This window comes from Gasterosteus aculeatus, chromosome 4, assembly GCF_964276395.1.
Source record: "Gasterosteus aculeatus chromosome 4, fGasAcu3.hap1.1, whole genome shotgun sequence".
NCBI lineage: Eukaryota > Metazoa > Chordata > Actinopteri > Perciformes > Gasterosteidae > Gasterosteus > Gasterosteus aculeatus.
In genome coordinates, this window is record NC_135691.1 from 26738903 (window position 1) to 26761815 (window position 22913).

The window sequence follows — 22913 nt, forward strand, 5'->3', positions numbered from 1 at the left end:
ATAGTCCTAGCTCCCTCTTTTTTTGGTGGCTCACACTGATGTCAAGTGTTAGGTTACCATTACCGCTGGTGTCTTGACCTTTCGACCCCGGGTTTTTTAGAGAGGAAGGCCTGAGGGGATTGGTGAGCTAACAGCACTTTAACAAGAGGGACAAGCCTCTGATTGTGCCTCCGGCTCAAATGGTCTCACATATTCTCTTGTGATATATTTAGTTTTATTGCATGGCTGTTGTTATCCTTTATCATTCACTTGCCCATGTTGGGGGCCTAGTTAAACCTGTTACTAGTAATAATATATGTATGTATATATGGACTTTAGAGTCAGCTCATCGGTGGACATCAGCATCCACATCCTCCGCCCACAAGTGACAACATTGATCAGATTGCATTAGCTCCGTCTTGCGTAAATACTTAACAGTGACTATTATTCATGATAAATTCAACAAACGAATATACTGTAGATGTGTCACAGTGAACATCTTGGCTGTGGAGGAGATTATTCTCCTTTTACATCCTCCAAATCAAGGCTCCTCTCCAAGTGCACGGGTTATTTTATTGTGGCGGACTGAAGGCCCAAGAATGTTACTGAAACTTAAGAATGCCCCGATAACGCTCCTGAGATGCACTCGCTTTACACACTCTGCTAGCCACAACACTATCTGTCCTTGTTCCCTCTTCCCGTGTGTGTGTGTGTGTGTGTGTGTGTGAGACAACAGCTCAGTGGTACAATAGCAAAGGGCTATGTGTTGTCATGTAAGAGCTATAATCTTAATGTGTCAAATTTGACTTAAAACTCTCGTGCCGTCACATCCAGTCAGTGACAGGTCAGGGATTTCTTACAATTTGTTATTGTGGTTGCTACACAATTAGACTCTCACACATGCTGGTTGGTTTCCACAGTTTTCCATTGTCTAAAACCAAGATTCACCAGCATTGTGCCTGCTTGTGTAGTCATTATGCCTCAGCTGTCTAGATAATTAGTGATTTGGCTTATGCCTCCATGTAACCACCAGTCTTTCATAAGCTCTAGCCAAGGTTGCTGCTGTTAGTTCTCTTTCTCCAGGAAACATTCTACGTCAAAGGTGATGTTCACAACAGCCAAAGTTAAAGCTTGCACCAAATGGATATAAGTGGAGTTCTGTTGTATCATTCGGTAAAACAGCGTAGCAGTTTTTCACTTAAACGATTGATGCTAGGGCGTCTTTTTCCACCTCGGCTCTGATCTTTTTCCTTATACTCTGTTATAGGGATGGCATGCCGCTACACGCACTCTCACTCACACACACACACACACACACACACACACACACACTAATATGGTTCCTGCCCCCTCTCCTCTTTGTTTCCCCCATGGGGATTTTTTCACTGATCTTCAATGCCTTCGGGTTGGCTCTTAATCCCGTTCGAGCAGTTGCATATCTCAGCTTTTTAACATTTCTGTTCTTGCCCACTCACCCCCTTCAACATACAGTTTCTCTGCTTCCCTCTTCCTCCCTTAATACACATAATTAGATTCCCACTGTGACACGAGAGCTTTAGCTTTTGTGCCTTTTTTATGCGTTTACTCAGTGACCTTCCACTTAAAAACATTCCTGTGAAAACCATGTCTCTTCATTGCAGGCCTAGTTGCTCTTGTGCACTGTGGAGTATTGGCCGTGATGCGTTCAGTCTCTCTTGCCACAACATCATCATCTGACCCGGCACGTAATCCTCATCCGTCCCTTGTCTTTCGCATATTTTTATTAATTATTTGACAAGAACGCACTTTGTGACAGGCATATGACTCCGGCTGTGAGTCAAGGTGCAAACATCCTCCTGTCAGACTTCTGGCCCGTTTCCTTCGGTCTTTTCCCCATGTAATCGTCAAGTGTTTGGTGTTCAGACAAGCAAAAAGCGTTTCCTCACTTGAGCGCAGGCGTGCCGGTGATGACACATGTGACCTCTCACCTGTGGCATCAAAGCGAGACATGGGGCTTTACACACAAACGCTCAGCGGTAAGAAATGACCCTTAACTGTGCTACGCATGACTTGTGACCTCCCAACTTGATTGATGGGGCAAAGAAGAGGGGTTTTTGGGGGGAGTGTATTAATAAGGAAGAGTGAGGAAGAAGTCTTCTCTACGTGGCTCTGAGATGTCCATAGTAGTGGAAAAACCACAATAACAAGTTGTTTCAAATAGCTGCAGTCTGCATCCATGGAGCCTGCGTGCTTCAGTCTTGTCTTCAGCAGCTCATATGTTGTTTTTCCTGCAGTATGTGTGTGAGATAATCTGCCATTCCCAGGCTTGGCACCCTCAGTAACTGATATTGCATTCATTCCTAAGATATCGCACACTCCTGCTTTTAAGCTGGGCCCCTGTCCACATTCCCCCCTGTGCCCCCCCCTTGCTCCTATCTCCCGGCTCTTTCCTCTCAGGCTCGGCCTCATTGTCTTCCCCATGTCTTCTTAGTCTTGCTTTGTCTTCATGCATAATTTCCAAAGAATGCTCCTTCACCACGTGCCTGGAGAGCGTTGCCTGTCGGGCCGCGTGGTGGTGGAAGCTAAATCTATCCGTGGTCACAGGCTTTTATTAGATTACCGTCCTTTTTTTGGCATTCTCTGTCTGTCCACGTGCTCGTCTGCCTCTGCTGTGTCCCTTCATATCTCTTGGCACGCATGCACAGCCCGAGACGGCGCTGAGAACGTGTGCGCAGGTGTAATTGTGGGTCTCTCGTTTCCATGCCGCTGTTTTATTTGTCCGACGAGCGAGAAAATAATCACATTCAGGCTTAATGCCGCAACATCCTCCGCGGGCTCTAATGTTTGGGTGTGCGTGTGTGCCTGCGGGATAGAGACAGGAGTTTGAAGTATAAATACCAGGGGGGGCATCAGGAGCGGTCACTGTAGGACTCCACTGATGTCTGAACACTCAATTACAGGCTCGAGAGCGGAAGGGTGTCTAAGGATCCACGGTTGTGTGATGTTGTCACTGCTGGTGAGAAGGAAGAGGTGATGGTGGGAGAAGTTTGGGCCAAACTGCTTCCTTTACTTCTGAGGAAAAATGACTTTGTCTGATTGCAAAGATGCTTTTTTGTATTATTTATTTCTGGGGATAGCTGGTAGTTTTAGAAATCCTTTGAGTTTTGGTTTGTCCATCTTAAGCTACTGGAGCCATCTTTCCTCCCATGCTTTTAATTCATGTTCGGCTTTTATCAAGATCGGTGTTTTGCTTTTGGAAGCGATGGGTCTTCCTTGCGTGCACGTGTGCGTGCTGCTGCGGGGGGTTGTTTGTTTGCAAACACCCATGATTAGTGTCTGGGTTGAAAAATGTTGACGCGGCGGCATTCAGAGGGAGGCATCATTTGTGATGTGGGATTATTTTTGCGTACAATCCGAGTGTATAAATGCCGTTTTCAATATACATGCGTTTGATTGCTATTTAGTGCCGAAAGGCGTCCTGTGGTTTGCCACACATGCGCCACCCACAGTCCTTTCCCCTCTGCCTCTCTCTCACTCACACGGGCTGTGTTATCTCTCGTTTACACGCTGCAGGACAGTGATTTCCCCACTCAAACTCCAAACAGGTTTTGGGTGGTGGAGGGGTCGTACTTGATTGTAACTCGACACACCTCCTCCTCCTCCTCCTCAGTCCCGTTCCTTTTCATTCTGTCTCACTCAAACGACACAGTACTCTCCTTTGTCCCGCTCGCCGAGCAGACAGAGACGGTGTTGCGGGTCCCAAGTGGGACATGCGCCGCTATGCCTGGTGACCAGTCGCAGGAATGTTAAGTGGTGGTGAGGTGCAGAGCGAGGGTGCGTACAGTCCTATCTAGCCAGAATGAATGACAGGTGAGACAGTGAAGGAGAAGAAGGAACAATTAGAGGAGATTTGACGGGTTTGCCTATTTGCAATGTTTTAGGATGCACTGACAGTGAAGCCTAAAGATGAGTTCTTTGAGTATGAGTAACAAAAAGATGTTCTCTTTGCGTATCAGTTTGTCTAACTTGTGTTTTTGAAGCTACGGGCTTTGAGACTCGGCATTACCAAGACTCTCTCTCTCACTCCAAAGTTGTGCCAAAGTTGTGGCTACAATCTCATGGGAACAGCATGAGATTTACTTGTTGTCACAGCAACGTAGATACATTTAGTTATAAGTGTCCAAATGCCAGTCATGCGTAGGTCGCATGCCAGGAGGTCAGATGGTTTACTGATATACTGAATCTACTTATGTGGTGAAAATGGGAGCTGAGGTCAAGTAGACTGTTTCAACACATGGAGCCTTTCAGAATTCTTTCTCGATGACCGTTTTCCCTTCAGCTGCATATTTGGCTCTTCAACTTTTAGAAACCAGACTTAAGCTTGAGGTGCCAGTGTTCTTCATCAGGGACCCAAACAATGATTGACACCCAGGCTTGTTTGACAAAGAAAAAAAAAAGTATTCCTCCCTTTTAAAACAATACGTCCATTTAAGAAATGTTCAAATATATTGATTGGACTAGAAAAAGATTTTGAAGTTAAGAAATCAGATAAAAATAATTCTGTCGTTTCCTGAAAACTGACACCACTTGATAATCGTCCTTCCTTATGAACTTGATTTTGTTTATCCACACTCACCCTGAGACGCTGAAGGTCGGCTTTGCCATTCACAGAGAAAACTTAATGCCAGATTGTGTTCATAAAGGTGTTCGCGACAGCCAGAGAAGGAGCTGGTGACAGGCGTAATCCTGACAGTTAATAGCATGCGTGTGTGGGAACTTGCCGATGCTCGTTCGCCACTCAAATCGTAGTCATATCATTTCTCCAAATGTTATCTTTCCTATCAAGTCGTAATTGTGCATGGATTACAGGTGGTGTCGATGCATCTATAGATCCTGCATAGATCGATTTACAGAAAGTGGCTGGCAGCAAAAGACAATTAATTACAAAGCCTTTTAATATCCAAAGGGCTCTGATGTTTGGTAAAACTAACCTCTCCCCTCAATAATGTGTTCTCCAGATATTTTAGTCAGGCTAATTTTAGTCAACAGTTTACTAATGGATGGATTGTTATGGAAAAACGTTTGATTCATCCATTACGTTTTTTTGGCTCTAATGAGCTTTTTATTTGCAGAATGGTGGTTGTCTACTACTTGCATGAAGCACATCTTTTGTCTAAGCGCAAACCGGATTTAATGTCTTGCTCGTGGGCACTCTATATTATATTCGCTGGCACTCTGACAGAGGAAAACTTAATCTCACTCCTCCCGCCCCTTTCCCCCCAATGTGTCAGTCACAACTGCACTCATCACGGGTGTCACCCTACAACCTCGTGACAGCGTCTGTGCCTTTCTCTCACCAGGTTTTCGGGGTAAATATGTTTGTGCATGGAATGCACTTATTTAGCATTATCGTACGTATAAGAGCACATTGATTGTCCCAAGCAAAGCCAACAACACACCTCACACTTGGTTCATGTGGGCGGAGCGGCTGAGGCCTCTGCAAATATTTCAAAGGCACAGGCTAAGGCGTGCGGATTGAAGCTTTGTGTGATGTCTCCAACACCTCCAGGCCCCGTCTTTTAACAGGAAAAGACGGATACCTAGATGTAGACAGACGAGCTCCGAGGTGTATTGGGTTTGCTTGGCCTTTACACGGGGTGTTAAGACGCTTCTTTCAACTGGGACATACTCCTGTTACATTTTGGATGGGATCCATATACACACAAAAACACAACCATAACCTGTAAAGATGTGTGCACTTTCAGTGGCACATGCAGTCCCCCTTCTATCCTTCACACAGGACACACATCACACACACAAACTGCAGACCTTTCATGGAGCCCCCCTCCGCAGTGTTAAGGGCAAGTTTTTCTTGCACCTTTTATATGACACACCAAAAACTGCCCCCCTCCTCCAGATGTCTTGGGTTACTCGTGTATCAAAGTAACAGCTGCTTCATCTTCCAACGGCTTTGACAAAGTGCAACTCTCACAAGTGTGCTCAAAGGTTCCTGGGGAATGTTTTTTGTGGGCTTGTCATCACATTAACATTAACATTCTACAAGATTTCTAAGCACCACGTTTTTTCTGCACGATACATCTAAGATAATCCCGTTATGAGATACCTTCATTTATATTTTTCTAAACTACTCATACGAGTGTGTGCAAGTTGTTGTGTGTGTGCTGGAGGGAGTGCAGCATATTCATCGGGTGCTGCTCTTTTTGTCTGTTATCATTCAAGTTTCAAACATATGACAAACACATTGTGATGAAGGTGTAAGTAGAAGTAGAGAAATGCCAAGAACCTCAAGCATTGCAGCATGATTCACTCCCCTTTTCACCAAAGATGGTCCACAACATGAATCCAAACAATCCTGATAGAAATAATCGCATTTATAAGCCTCTATATTCAAAGATAAACTTGACTTCTTCCTTATCTTCATTACTGTTGAAATAGTTTCAGCACCTCCGTTATGGAGCAGGACAAGGACCCACAGTGTCTCTCTCTGTCGCCGATTCTCATGTGATGTTTGCAAAATCACAAACACGCTGCCATCCACTTCAGCAGAACCTTATTAAATCACATCCTGGATTACAGTGAGGGACTGTTTGTCTGTTTGTATGAGTTAGTGTGTGTATTAGATCAGGTGGATGTGAGGATTCAGCACATACTCATTCCTGATGTCTCCTCAGTGATAACAGCTGCGAGGAGGAAACTTTCCGGCTGGGCGTTGACACCTAAAAAAAAAAAGGTGAAAGATCCCATTGCGCCACTTTAGAGAACACGACTTCTGTGACCTCAAAGACTTTAACTGTGTCAATACCAGCTGGGCTTCAAGCAGCGCTCCTTCTGTGTTACTAGTATGTGTTATAATAGTAATGGAGATGATCACTGTCAGACCACAGATACTAATAATTATACTAATAATGTAGCTGTCCGTTCTTAATGGACACTTTACGCTGCTTTAATGCTGGGAGATGAAGGAATAGTGCTGCATATTTTGTGATTGACAGCCGATCAGATCAAACAGCTCCGTGGCTTCAAACCCAACAGGACAAATGGAGCCGCCACTTAACATGTGCTTTCTGTCAGGCCGAAGGAAAACACAAAAAAGACCTGACGAGGCGGTGCAGGTTCAGGGGTCGTGACCTCTGATTACGGTCACTTCACCATAGGCCCCCCCAGGTCACGCAGACAAAGGGGAGGGCTTAAGGCTTTAGCAGCTGAGGGCTGAGTTGTCTCATCTGAGTAAACCTCCACTTACTGCAGGGTCATCTGGACTGTCGGTCCGTCTTACCTTCTGTTTGTCACAGATAACGTCCATCTTTTTTTGGGGGGGGGGGGGACCATGGATGAACATAGACAGATGCCCTTTATCAGATAACGGGGTTGGTTTCAGAATCCACTAATATAATAATACATTTAGTTTGCTAAACGTTTTGCTTGATATTCACAATGTCGTCCTAGCAGAGTAAAAATAATAAATAATGGAGAGGGGGGGGGGGGGTACATTATTTTGATCTGATAAAGATCCGACCGTTGCTGAACAGTGACCATTTACACCAATGTGTGGATAGCGGTCCTGTTTGATGCAGAGCGGTGTGTTGAGTCAGCGTTTGTTATCTTGCGCTCACAAAGCTAATATTTGCCCATTCATTCAGCATGCAATGTTACCCTTCATAATTGTTTACTGTTTAATATAAAGGACACAAAGTTACATAGTCATTTGTTTGTGTGTGAGATGTAATTGCTGCACCCATGGAGTACATTTTTAAATCCTAACCACAGAAGAACAGTTGATAGTTTGACTGAAATAGTGATTTACCGCTTGCGTCCCGGTGATACGTGTTCCGCTCCTAATAAGAGACACAGGAGGTCGAAACCAAAGTTGGGAGAGGAGTCACTTTTCGGCCTGTGGAGGCCGCGCCCACGGACCATCAGCCAGTCAAGAGTCAGGCCTTCATTTGCATGTTTTCTTCAAGTTGCCCATCCTGTTCTTTCTCTGTCCCCGTCTATATTAGAATACAGTAAGTACTCTTCCGGGTAAGCTGCTTTAAAGTGAAAGGCACAGGTGAGGCAAAAGGCTCAGCTTTAACATGTCAAAAGTGTGTGTCTGCGAGTGTCTTCACATGCGGATGGCCTTTCTCCAGCCAGCTCTCACCCCGGCCAGAAGCTTTGTCTTGTCCGTGTGAAGTGATTGTCTCGAGGTGTCAAGAGTCACACGGGTTACAATGGCCTCACAGGACGAGGCATTTCAATTTGGAGCTTCAATAGAAACCTTTTTATTACAGAGATCAGAGGAACGTCAAGTGTACCTTTAGCACATTTCTTAGGGACAGAAGTGATTTGTGACCCTGGCTATCCAGCCTGCATTTTACCCTGCAGTTTAGCCTTCAGATGTTTCCTTAAAGAACATGATTATGTCCCTATTTCTTGTGTTGATTTTTTTTACAAGCCTTCTGGAGCGTTGTCCTGCGAGCTCCTGGTGCTGATGGCTTTCAGACACATTCCTGGAGGCCCCTCGGCCATGTGTGCGACATGGATCCTGAGAACTTCATGTATGCATTAGACTGGCTTCCCAGGTATTCTGTCGTTGGTGTTTGGAGTCCCCCGCCATACATCTGATACCACATGTGGTTTTGTGGACTGTGTGGGGGGGGGTTGAAGCTGTGATACGGGGGAGGGAGGGAGAAGCCCCTCAGGCCTCGGCCATGCGTGTGATGCGTGGAATGAGTTGGTTCAGATCCACAGTCTGCCGCTCACAGTTTAACTTACTGGGGGTCTCCGGGAGGGGGGGCAGGGGGCGGCGGGGGGCAGCTGGTTCCCCATGCCTGTCATACTGCTGCTCTCCAGCACATTCGCCTCAAAGTAGACACACACCTATGAATGCTTACATTCCTCTGGTGACCATGAATAGCTGCCCACTGCCCCCCCAATAGATACTGTAGGATTGGTTCAGCATATTTTATCAAAAGATATGATACTTTTATATCTGAGGAGTTGTACATGATTTGTGCAGAAAGGACAAACTACATGTCAGCCGTTTAAGACAGCATCCGTAAAATGACGGCGCTGAGCTGTGGTTAGTTGTGGTTTGGTTTCAGGCCAACATGGTTTGCAGCTGGGTGGAACTACCTTTACCACACACGTATTCTTGTGTTCACGTGCACAAAGTCCGCCTTGTATTCCTATCCATACCTGCTCTCTGTAGTCACTCAGGCACTGGGGGGCTGATAAAGTGGAAATGGCCTATTATTACGAAAGCGATGACAGAAGCGGTGGCTGGCATACCTCTGTGATTCTGTAAGTGGAGCTTGCATCGCACGCAAATACTTTTACGCTTATCATCCCCCATCAAAATCTCTCTTATTCTCTTTCACAAGTGTGAATTTAATAATACACGTGTTTACATAGGTTCAAGATTCTTATTCATAGTCTTGTTTGCTCTAGTGCCTCACAGGCTCATTTTACCCACAGGAATCACAAACTGTCAATCTAATATCTCTGTTCCTTTTCTCTTTTAAACTCCTGCCAAGTAGAGGAATCATTTTGCACTCATCAAGCCACAATTTAGATTTCTACTATATGAAAACCACATGCTAAGTATGCCGTAATAGAACCATGTTAGTGATTTGCTTCTACAGAGTTTACCGTTGAGGTCGGTCCACTCTTCTGCTTTGTGGAACTGGATGGAACGTCACAACATTTTGGTGATACATTCATGGTCCCCAGAACATGAACCCTGCTGACTTTAGATGTTTTTATATACTTAATACCTATAAAACCATTTCCATCTCCACAAGCGTTAGCTGAGGTGTTGGGTGCGTATTAGCATTAACATTAACATGTATAACTGACAATTTGAACATGGGAAATTGTACACACACATACAACTACACACTTTTAATTGTACTACTGTTCAAAGATCATCCTGATGTTTTTCTCTGGAAAACTATAGACCTCCCACCTGAATTAGACCATATCTCATGGGGTGGAATTGATGCAGTATGCAAATGTATATATGTATGTATGTATGTATGTATGTATGTATATATCCTGTTCTCATTGAAAGTATCTAAACATGTCATAACACAGACCCCAAACCAGCAGAAATATTCACAATTTCTGACGGATTGATGTGATGTGCTGAGACTGTAATTCTTGAGCCCATTTAATATTAGGGTCTATGAGGGTCATGCTAAATAGCTGTAGAATGTTGGGGCGTGTACCTGCAGGTTGAGCTGAAGTACTAATTTACTGCTTCCCCGGCCCTGATAAATCCCCCCGTATGAGAGGAGGGACGGGGGAGAAAAGAGTTAATTATGGTGACAAGAAAAATGTTTCCCCCCACAAAGTGGATGGAAACTAAATCATTTTTAATGCAGAATATGAAGATGTCCTTACATTCCTCTGCCCCCCTTATAATAATAGCAAATTCATAAATATGATTTGCTTTACTGCGTTTTGGCAGTAATTGCTAGTTTTCTTTCAGTAAGGCATGCTGTCAATTTGTCAGTCTGTGCTAGTTGAACCACCCCTGCTAAAATGTGTGTAGCGACAAATTCCTGATGGACAGTAAGTGTTTCTGCACAGTGACTAAAAAATATACATTCCAATATATAACAATAAACAATATACAATACCTTTTACGCAGCATTGCAAACATATTACTTTTATGAGTACATCATATAAACGCCAGTATCTATAATAACTTTCTAAGCAGGAAAAAAAGGGTTTAGGATCGAGACCGGATTGGCAAGGAGAAAACGTTATTTATTGAAGATGAATTACTGAAAAAAGCTGCATTGCCTAATTTAGAAACTCAAAGGCAGAGATGAAACTCCCAACAAGTTAAGAAGAAACTGATCCGTCTCACTGCCTCCCTCCCCTTTCTCTTTCCTGAAGCTAACTCATTATCACACACCATTCTTGTCAGCCGTGTCACCAAGCACAATGCATTGACATTTAACTGACCCTCTGGAGGAGAAGACAAGGGGAGAGGGAAAGAAGAGAAGGTGTAAACAGAGGAGGAGGAAGATACAGGCTGAGGGGATGGAAGTTCTGGCTGAGATAAGAGCTTAAGGTAAGTGAGATAGATGAATCGCTATAGGAAGGGAGTAGAATGAAGTGACTTAAGGAGTAGGAAAGAAAGGAAGGAAAGGGGAGAGGATATAGGAAAGAGGTGAGGGGGGAATCTCCCCTTTTTTACCCTCACATTCTCTATTTTCTTCGGACTTCAAAGAATCTCCTGGCGAGAAGGAATTATTCTCCTCCGCTCAACCGTAGCGCTTTGTTACACCACTGTTTACTCCCCACTACCTCTGCAACCCCCCGCCGGGCGCCCCGTCTACTTACTACCTCCAAATAGCCTTGTCTGGTGAAACGGGATGTCCGCAGTGAACAGTGTTGCTGTTAAAGCTGATGCATTGAAGGATTGCCAGTTGCTGTTTCTTTCTGGTTTTATACGCACATCCTTCTACTCTCTATTCCACCTCTGCATTAGGTTTCTGTGTTTTCATTCCCCTCTCTTAATAGCACACACATCTTTAGGGAATCACAAAGCTCCCTGGAGAATAACATGATGAAGGCCCCGACCAGTAAAAACCAGTAAGGGAACCGTAAAAAAAACCTGCCTTTTGTGAACTGCACCTGAGCTCCATAATCTTCTACTTCCTTTTTGGTAACCCAAACAGCGAAAGGTATTACAGTTGTGGCCGAACCAATAGCGGCGCGGGGCCAGGGCGGGATAGAAACATCGAGGGGTCAGCTGGCAGCCAGCAGCTGCAGGTGGGCCGTGAGCCCGGCCATCGGGGTCTGCTTTAATACCGTTTGAATATGCCGGCTGGCTCGGAGGCTGACCGACCGAATGCACGAATGAGTCAGTGAATCCCACTGCTCGGCCGGCTGCCTGATTTGGTGACTGAACAGATTCATGAATGAACGCATTGATTGAGATAACGTTTGGCTGGGGGACCATCTGGGCCCCCCCCCCCCCCCCTCCGCGTCTGAACAGCTGATATTCCGCATGTGCTGCTGACACTGTGCGTCTGTCAGGGCAATTAGCCGAGCGCAATCTCTTGTTTCCCAAAATAGGTAACGCCAATGATCGACACATCTATTTTGTTGATGTGTGTGAGCTTTGGTTTCTGCACGTAGTGACAATCTGCTGTGCAGGAGGAGCGGATCAAGCAAACAACAAGAACAACAACATGGTCAGATAATTGCAGAATGTAAATACATTGAATGATTATGTCTAAAAATCACATCAAAGAAGACGATGTGTGAATCTGGCTGCTTTGTATTTTCGAATCATTTTTAGCCTTCTCTTCATCTAACAGCCTGAATGTTCCGGCTAATATATTAACAATTTATAGGGTTTCTCCAGACTTCCCGGTGCTGACAGCAGGTCTTAAGAGGAATACTCAACGGGAGAACGCAGGCCGAGGGTGTTGGGGCGTTTTACCGTGGCTAATTAGGAATGGAAAGTAACAATTATAGCAGCCTGCTTTTGTAAAAGTCACTCTATTCTTTGGTGCAGACATAAAGTGTGAAATGTCAGGCATTCTTTTCATTCAGTGGCCAAACTTGTAATAGACCTGCCACTTGCTGGGGGGCAGATGAATAAAAAAAAAGGTGGGCGAATGTGTGCGGTTTCCCTCAGAATAGCAACATCATTACAATTTGAACAATGAAAAAGTGGAGGTCCCAAAGGGATACATAAGGATGGAGTGAACGATGAACTTGATGTTATTTTCTTTGCCTTTTGCCTCCTTGAGGTGCAGTCATAATCGCAATCCAAGTAAGATCTTTAAACTATTGAGTGAACTATGGTTTGATAGCAGCCTATAATTAATACCGTAGACATACATTTTTGGCAATTTTGGTTTAAAATATGTCCCATTTTTTGTACTTAATGGCTTGATTACATTATGTTTTGGGACCTTTTTATTGTCACAATATTAAATTATTAAATGTATGCATTATGATTTAATAACTGCATTCTGGAATATTTTTCATTTTTCAGCCATGCACTTTTAAGATTATTTGTATCGTGTCAGTATTAAGCCTTAACTGTCTCTCTACCCGGGTGGACCGTGACTTTGTAAGGAGGTGGAGTTTGGCAGAAGGCCACGTTAATGCCAGCAGGGGTGGAGGCAAGATGGGGGTATTCACCGGGCATTCAGCAGGTGTCGGTGAGGTATTCAGGGGTGGCGGAGGGGTCAGTGTCTCCCGAGCTTTGTCCTCTGAAAACAACCCCATGCACACACACACACACACACACACACACACACACACGTCTTGGAGGTTTGCCCGAGTCTCTATTTAAATTGACACAAGCCTCATGGTTTCCCAGGGCGACCTTCCCATACCAAACTGCCCCTCCTACCCCCCCACTCCCCTTTTCTTTTCACCCTGCTTTGTTGAAAAGAACCAATCGTGTGCTGGCTGGTAACTAGGCACCCTTTTTATCAGTAACTAGCACCGACAAAAAGTGCAACCCGACACCCCCTCAGAGAGAAAGACTCGGAGGAAAGCAAAGACTGGGAATGAGGCGGAGAGAAAATTGGGTAGAAAGACAGAAACTACGAGAACAAGTTTAGATTTACGTTTTGAAATACTCATTTTTTGTGCATATTTACACCTATTTCAATTTGATTTGTTGTTTTTCCTGAACATATTTTGCAACAAGTTACTCCACCCATATAGTTTTTCTCTTTTGAAACAAATACTTATGTGTGAACAAGAAGCAGGATGAGCGAGGGACGTGAGCTGCAAACAGCAGAGCGAGAGAGAGCGAGAGAGAGAGAGGGTCTGATGTCGGTGTAGCGGATTCTCTGGTCCTATTAGGCCATTCATGGCTGAGTAGCTCTTAAGAGAGCGATGCGGGCTGACCCAAGAGGAGGCTTTTGATCATTTGTCTTATCATATGGGATGAATGCTAGGGAGCGAGTAGCAGTGTGTCCACATGTGAAGTTGTGATTGGCATTTGTACATTTGTTTGTGTGTGTACACGTGTGTTTGTTTGTCCAGGCAGTTGTAAACAGGAATACATGGGTTTGTGTCTGAGGACTCTGTGTGTGCGGAGCAGCAGACCTTGACCAATTGTTGACTAGGCTGTGTGTGTGTGTGTGTGTGTGTGTGTGTGTTTGTGTGTGTGGGGAGGGGGGTGTTATGTGCATTCCTGGTTATAGTTGAATGATTCTCTCCTACAAAACAGAGAATGGTCCATTTGACTCTTCACCCTCTTGTGATCTCTTGAATACCGACTTTAAAAAGATCTAATTGTGCTAATGCCATTTAGCCAACTACACACAGACACACACTTGCTGAAAGGACTCACCATGGTGATGATTTGTAGACACCAGCTATCCTGCTTTGTTGTTATCATTTTTAAATCATGCGTGCAAGTTTACTGCTGTTTTTATCTTGTTATTGTGTAAATAGTTTGACTAACTGACATTTTTGAATAGATCGCTTGTCCCCTCTTTTGAAAGTTTCCATAATCAGCAGAATAATGAAACATTACTTGTTTCCAGTCTTCTCTGCAGTGCTCTCATGAATCAACATAGCTATGTTTCCTACTTTGGGAGATGCCGTCTGCCTTCTCTCCAATACAAAGGCACTGCATGGCTCTTGCCCTGTCAAAGCAACTTTACAGCAAGGCCTCTTTCCACGAATCATGAGCTGGTTACTCCCAAAGATAACCGGGGGAAACTCTCTCACAGGTCACGATGATCAGGAGCTAATGGCTTTCCTATGCTAATGGCACTACGCGTCCTGACTGGTCCCCAGAGATTGTCCCTTCTACCATTTCACATTTCTTTCTTTCTCACTAAAGACACATTACAAAATTTGACATCCGCCAGTTCTTAAATTACAGAAAGCACTTAAAACTAACTGTGATATCTGTTGGAAGGCTTGATGAAAATAAGATGCCACTTTTCAAACTAGATCCTGGAGAGAAACTAAATGATTCATTAAAAGTTGAGATCACATATCGCATAAGAAGTCTGCAATTAAACCGTCCCTCAGTTGTCAGACAAAGAAAGAGAAGAGGGTCCACGATCCTTTCTCTGTCCCCTTAATTTACCTTTAGACCGGGAAGGGCACAAACATGCCCACATCTTCGCCTAAAGGCGAGATGTTCTGTTTCCTCATCATCTTGTTAGAACAGAGGCCGATACCACCCGGGAGCAGTAACCCGAAAATAAGAAGCGGAGGGCTTTTGCTAGATTAGTCGGCTCAGGAGGGAGAGCCGAGGCTGACGCAGCTAAAAAAAGAAGAGAGTGCAACAGCTGGATTTGACTGTGTTTTGAAATCAGTGAAAACACCACGGCACTAGAGGGATTTCATAGTGGCTGCACATCGAGAGAACACACACATGTTCCGAAGTGCTATAATTGAGTTTTTGTGAGCCGCTCGCCTGATTTAGTGGACAAAGGAATATCTCAATTATTTACACTGGTTTAATGCAGTTTCCCACTATGCCCCCGACCCCCTTCCCTCTCTCATCTCCCATTTTCCCCCCAGCTTGTTAACAGCAGAATGTGATGTTCACTACAAGCTGCTGATTCCATTCTTGTCACAACAAGAAGCCTTTTATTTCCCTCCGTTGACGACACAACGTCACATGACAGCATCTGCAGTTGATTGAGGGTGTCTGTAATATCGCTGCGATTGATTACCTTCTTCGACGGTAGTCTAGCTAGCGATGAGCTAACGGGGGGGCCGTGGTATCAGTCGACCCGTCGGGCCAAGCCAGCCGTCCATTTGGGTTCGTTTAGCATTGTCGGGGCAGGAACAGTACTTCCATTCTTTTCACCGCTCTCTCACAGAGATCCTAAATGGGACACAGATATTCTAGCTGGGTCGGTTCTTGGCCCGGCACTCGATGCCCCCGAGTGCGCCGCTCAAGCCCACTAAGGGCACTTGTGGATGGCTTGTGAAAGTCCATTCTGCCTCACGGTGAAGGTGGATACGGCGGCGCAGGCTTCTGAACTCCCTCGTGTGCCAAGCCGAAGGTTTCACATTATCGCGGTGGGCTGATAGTTTGACTACGCCAGATGTGTTTGACCATGGACTGTCTGACGGAACAGATATGCCTTCAGTGTACACAATTTATATCTTTCTATACAGGCTTGTGCCTTCACCTGTTCTGTTAATGCAGAGGAAAACATTGTTTTAGCTATCCAGGCAACTGTTGTCCACTCAGATAACAGCAGTACTTTGGCTTAAGCTTACAAACATATCAATATTATATTGATTACCCTGATATAAAACTCAACATCCTCATAGATTATTGATATTTGTAATTTCTGGATATGTGTTCCTGGCTTTAGTTTCTAAACTAACGAAACTATTCAAGCTGATTTGTTATTTACTGATTTGTTATTTATCAAAAGCCTTGTTATTTGTTATTTTTTAATTATTCAAAAGATCGTGATCTTTTGTTGATATTGGATTAATCTCCTTAATGTCCAGCATTAGTTGTGGCTTGCCAAACAAAAACACTAACATGCTCTCGTGTCTGCTCACATTCAAGTCAAGTCAAGTCATTTTATTTTGTATAGCCCAGAATCGCAAATTACAAATTTGCCTCAGAGGGCTTTACAGTCTGTACACATACGACATCCTCTGCCCCGAAACCCACCATCGGCACAGGAAAAACTCCCCAAAAAATGAAAAAACCCTTACAAGAGGGAAAAAAGGGAAGAAACCTTAGGGAGAACGTCGGAGGAGGGATCCCACTCCCGGGATGGACAGACTACAATGGATGCCATGTGTACAGAATGAACAATGTATAATACATGCAATTCCTATGACAGAAATGATTCAAGTAATTGTGAGTAGTAAGCCAGGCGCACAGCAGGACCACTGCAGAGGCAACCACCATCAGATAGAACCACCATCCACAGAATCCTGTGGGGAGGGAGAGCACAGAGATTTTAGGAGAGGGTAATGTTGGTTTATGAGTAAAGTAATATGATTAATATCTAAAATAATGATGATGATGATGATGATGGCAGCAGCAGGCGTCAGCATGGCCACGGTAGGTGTCAGGACCAGGGTCCCGAAGGAACCACGATCTATGGAGACCTGATAGGGGCGAAAGCACAAAAAAAACTCCCGGAAAGAAGCTGAATTAGTCATGTGCATTAATAAAACTTGAACAATGGTAGAAAGAGAGCGTGAGAGAGGAGCTCGGTGTGTCCTAAGAATTCCCCCGGCATTCTAAGCCTATAGCAGCTTAACTAAGGGCTGGTCCGGACTAACCTGAGCCAGCCCTAACTATAGGCAGAATCAAAGAGGAACATTGTGCTTCATGTAGCTCATGTAGCATGTTGGCCCATGCAATACCTTGCAGGACAATGCAGCATTTAAAAATGTGAAAAAAGCCTTGGGTTTAAAAGTGTAATGTAAGTCGCTTTGGATAAAAGCGTCTGCTAAATGACATGTAATGTAATGTAATGTAGTAGTGGGAAGAAGTGAGCCGGATTCAGCATTTTTGCAGATGATCCCACATTGTTTTGCCGGAGCCCTCTGCGTTGGCACCACAGCTAAGCCGACGCAGCTGTCCCCCACACAAATGAAGGAGTTAGGGAAAAGCTAACTCCTTCATTTGAAAGGGTTCGGCTCTTGCCATTGTGAACATGTCCCAGAGGATTGTGATATATGATGTTAAACTGCAGGATACCGAGTGAGAACCGATTGAGCCCTGCAGCCAAACGGAATAATGAAATCTATAAAGGTTTTTACATAGGCAGTTTATTTCACATCTCAAATCCAGCAAAAATTAATTTGATGTGTTCAGAACTGAAAAGTCAAAGCGAGAGCTGGATTTGACCTGCTTCATAGCAGCACTGAAGAAACTCACAGTATTCCAAAAGAACTGCTTGGATTTCCCATAAAACAGGAGGAAACATTTCCAATTTAAGGATTGCGGGATGTACTCAAAGTCACATTTGAACTATCTTCATTTGTATGAAACAAACCTTTGTGACATGCGTTGATTGAGCAGATGCCGGCCCGCCTGTCACCTCATGGCTGTTTTATTGGTTTAATCACTCCTGGTTCCGTCTGGGTTTTTTTCTGTGTGTAATCCCACCTGTTCTCCAGGATGTTATCCTTCTGACAACCCCGGCGCACCCACCCAGGCCTCACCCACACTCCCCTCCACTGCTCGCCGCTGGGGTGAAAGGAGTCCTTTGTGTTTCTTTTTTCTGTTGTATCGCTCAATGACGACTCAAAGAGAGACTGACACAGCGCTAATCCCACTAGTGTGATCCCTCCAGTTAGAGGAGGAGGAGGAGGAGGAGAAGAAGAGGAGAAACGGGGAGAAATGGGCAGAGGGCTTTGGCTTGTTTGGACCCCCCGAAGAGCAGTAGGTGTTGAGGGGAGAAAAGACTGCAACAGCTGTGTGCTTGTGTCTATACGTATGTGTTCAGGCTTGATGACATATGGTCACACATGCACACACAATTTTGCAAAATCTGACACGACGGTTAATCAGTCTCCTGAAACGGGACAGGAGTGGACCGCACACACTGTGCAACCCTCCACCTGTCTCCCTTCCCCTCCTCTCGACGTCCCGTCCCGTCCGTCCTCAGAGCCTTCATCAGATGGACGGACGGGCATACTCGAGGAAGGAGTACCACCAGCAGATAAGAGGGGTTCTCTTTCGCTGGGCAGCAGAGCGCCGGGAGACAGACGCTTAGAGCGTTGAGTGCGATGCGATGAGAGGGCGTAGGACGGTATCGCGACTCTGTCATGTCCGACTGAGATTAAGGTGACGGCAAGGTGTTCTTGGCCGTGAATGGACTTGTGCTACAGCCTCAAGTTGGAGCTTTGTCGTCCCTTCGGAAATCATCTTGCCACATTGTATTGTATGAATTGTAGCCCCAAAGTCAAGTGCTCTAGATGTTTCCTTTTTATTTCTGAGAACACATAAATCTCTCTATTTGCTAACTTGCTGCCGCTGGCATTCCTGTGGTTAATCATCGATCCTCAGTTAGCCTTTGTTTGCATTCAAAATCCCCTTTGAGCAAAGCAAGTTAAATAATTAAGACGGATATTTCATGACAGGAGTTTATGAAACAGTATTATAATGGATGCTAATATACCGTACAGGTTTTTTCACTCCTACTGTGCCGTTTCCTCCATTGTTAGAGATTAACTTGTTTCCCAAATGGCGAACAGTTGTTTTAACAAAGCAGTAAGCAGTATTTTTCTACAGTTTGATCACCAGTGCGTAATTAACACTTTTTAACTGTAGCACATATAATTTATTCCTGACAACTAACATTATTTCTTGGGCAATATTGTAAAATATTTGCAAAGAAAAAGTGGCAATTAAGCCGGATTAATTCTGTAGCTGTCTAATGGTTTTTTGAAAGGAAAGTTTGATACTCCGGAGACTTTCCCTCTTCTCACCAACACCTTTAACTTCTGTCGCTTTGCCTTTACCTCTTTTGATCTTTTGATTAAGTTCTTTCCAGTGTGATTTTAGCAATTTCCCTTGGCCTCCAGCGTACAGGATGTCTGTCATCGTGTCTGCGAGCTGCTGATATGTGATCTGAAGTTGCCGCTTGCTGCCACGACAGTGAGGGAGATGAGCCTTGACGGCTTGTTGGCCCTTTGAACGGAACAGCTGAAATTACTGTTGAATGCAATGCTTCCTTTGAGGAAAAACTAAAACATAAAACAAAGCAAGTGGAGAATCTACACATAGAGAGATTAAATAGATTAAATAGAGAGATTAAATAGATTAGTTTTTTTTTTTTATTGAGCTCTGCTTGGACAGTGTTTCCTGGGATGTTTCATTAAACAAGAGAGGAAAAGCGACAAAGAAGTACGTTTGATCACCTCTAACGGCAATCTTGCTGTTTGTTTGCCCCTCCCGATTGGCGGAGGGTGTTCAGAGGTGTCCAATAAGGTGGAGATGACGGTTGAAAGCCGTTTAGGTTACAGTTTTTTTTACCCATTGAAATATTTGAAAATCTTCAAGGGGTGTGTCGTCCGTTGGGACTTAAAACTGCCTGACAGGGCCGGGGATTTCCATTGGTTTCCCTGTTGTAAAACTTTAACTGTGCAGTAAAAAAAATGTTTTGCATGGTGAAAAAATAGCAGAGCGCCTTTTTTTTTTTTACGATGCGTTGTCACAAAGGCTTCCTTTCTTTGTAAAGGCAGGCCTCCCCTGAGCTCGTAATGTTTAACGCTCTCCATAACCCTTCTCTTTAGTCATGATAAATGTCAGCAAGGTGGAAACAAATTCATCAGCTGAGAATGAGCTACTGCAGGGTTGCATAGTATCACGTTGGATGTTTTCTGTGGGTCACCTTCAACAGCAAAAAAAATAAAAAAAGAAGAGTCTACCTGGATTTTGATTTTGAAGTTGTGTGTGGGAAGGTTTGAAGTGTGTCTCCGGTAGCTACAAATGTCTTGTTTGTGTTGTGCTGTTTAATTGGCACTCCCTCTCGCGAAACTGACTAAACACTGTTGTTGATTTTACACATTGCAGTTGGGCAGGTGGGTGGCCGCCACTGTTGTCAGGCAAACAATGAATTCATTACTTAAAGAATGTCCTCGAATACAAATAGTGCACGTGTGTCATTTTAAGGGATACGGACAAACTGCGTCCTTGATCAAGTTTTTAATGTGAGCTACTTAGACATTTTGTTTTTGTCTGCTTGTTTTTGTCTACGTCTGATGGCAGCTTTAAAAGAAAAGACCTATTAAGTAGAAAATGTCTTTAAAGACTTCATTTTGTTGACGTTTTTAAGCTCATTTTATAAATGAAAATATAAGGTCAACAGTATGTGCGTGTGCACGTGTGTACCTCACTGTGACAGCTGACCAGCAATTTAGGTTGAAACCACACACAGACCTGTGAGGGAGTGTGTTAGACCACAGTAAATGGCACTCTGAAAGGTGATAGACATATTTATTAGCTTTCTGTGCGTGCGCACAAGTGTGTGGTCATTCGTGTGTCATCTTTGCGGCTCGCTTTACAAGTCAACAGCCCTTATCGCCCCCGCAGCGGGACTCTAACTGCGTTGCCTTTGCACACACCTCCCTTTTGTTTTTGGCCATAATGAATCCACCTCACTAAACGCCACCTCCTACATTAGCCGATTTGAGCCGGAGTGTTTTAGACATTGCAAAAATGCGATTGTCATTTATAATCGATGCTTTAGGAGGGCAATAACCAAATGATAATGTGCTGCAAACCCATTACAAGGGCTGTTCAGTAAGTCATTGGATGCTTGTAAACAAGCCAACTAATAGAGATAAGGGGACGTATGTGTAGCTAATAAACCTTGATGAGATTACAGCTGTGATCCTTGTTTTTGCTCAGAGGTTCACTTATTAAAACTCTCACAATTAGTAAACTGTGTCTCTGCTGGTGGTCGGCTGTGTGTGTGTGTGTGTGTGTGTGTGTGCTGGCATGCTTATACACATAGAATGTTTTTTTCCCCTTGCTGTTTGTCCGTGACACACCCTTTCCACAGTTCAACCCCTGTGTGTGTGTGTGTGTGTGTGTGTGTGTGTGTGTGTGTGTGTTTGTGTATGTGTGTGATCCTGTGCTAGCAGCTGGTGGGCTTCTATAAATAGCATGGGTCGAGATGCCCCCAAAAGAGAAAGAAATCAACCACTTTGTTGTCAATGTGTGACATACAACATGTAGAAATAATCATTCTTGCCCTTGGAAAGAATGTAATTTAGAGCACGGAGCGGTTATAATATGAATGAATAGCCAATGCAGTTTCAATTCGATCTTCTTTTCTACCATGCTGATCTTTCCCCAACCCCTTTTTCGGTGGTGGTCCAACATTTTTGGATCCACGCTGGTGGCTCTCCCCACCCTGTCACTACGGTGCAAAGTCCTTCCCTCTCCAGAGAAGCGGAAAAAACTTTCGGAGCGCCGACAGTATCGGAGCGATAATCCGTTGAAGTTTACTTAGTCACCAAAGAGCTTGGCTTGCGTGCCGAATAACTGATTGAGTGTAGTGTCAGTTGTCATGTAAAAGCCTGACATTGAGCGCAGCTGTCAGTGTGTGCCGTTTGTGTGTTTGGATGGGAAACAAGAATGAACAAATGAGAAAGAAGGTGTGAGCCTCTGTGGTAACAGATTATTATTGTAACAACACAAGGCCTCAAAGAAAAGAGCAGCAAGAACAATTTCAGTCACTAAATCATGAACAGCATGAACAGAACTGTGCCCTGTGCGTGCGTGCATTTCTCTGCCACATGATGTGAGTCCGTTCAGCATTCCAGTGTGCCTGCCTGTGTGGGAACTTTCAGTTGACGGATCTCCGGTGGGAGGACAGTGTTTTCTCCGACCTACAGGGAGAGACAGGTGTGCAGCGCTGCAGAGGAACAAATGCAGATAGTCAGCTCTGTGTTGAATGAGCGGCGCGTTCCCGGCGGCCCCGGTACACCGCAGCTGCTGCTAAAAGCTCACTGTCCCACCAATATGTGTGTCTGCATTTTTGTGCATCCCGTCCCGTCCCATCCCGACCGCACCGGCGCTAGCCGACCCTCAAGTCGCGTCGCGCTGTGAGTTATGGCCTCTAGTGAGGTTGAGGTCGACGTCGCCTCTGGTTAGCGGTTAGCTTGAGACTAGCCAGCCTGTCCGCGCCTCGCTCTGATCGACAGCGAGGAGAGCTTGGGGTCATGCGAAATGACCCCAATGTTCATCTGAGAGTGGCGGGCCACCTGTGACCGAACCTCACCGTGGCTCCTTCACCCTGAACACTCCTTTCCCCGCTCGCCGCCTCACAGACACACATCATGTGCTCCTTTCGGTACGGCAAGGCTGTGCAATCTGACCCATCTCACTGCCCCGTTTCAACAGCATTAGCACCCCCTGCCCCCCCTGCAGATTTCATCTGGCCTCACCACCTGTTGTCAGCTGTAATTCACCCTGCACATGCCCTCTGCAGCCTATAGCCTTC

The 22913-nt window shown here is 44.8% G+C and overlaps 1 protein-coding gene across 24 annotated transcripts in view; it reads left to right on the forward strand.

Moving 5' to 3' along the window:
* celsr1a (cadherin EGF LAG seven-pass G-type receptor 1a) overlaps window positions 1-22913 on the forward strand; it is a 71964-nt gene that overhangs the window by 5677 nt on the left and 43374 nt on the right. The gene's annotated exons all lie outside the window — the stretch shown is intronic.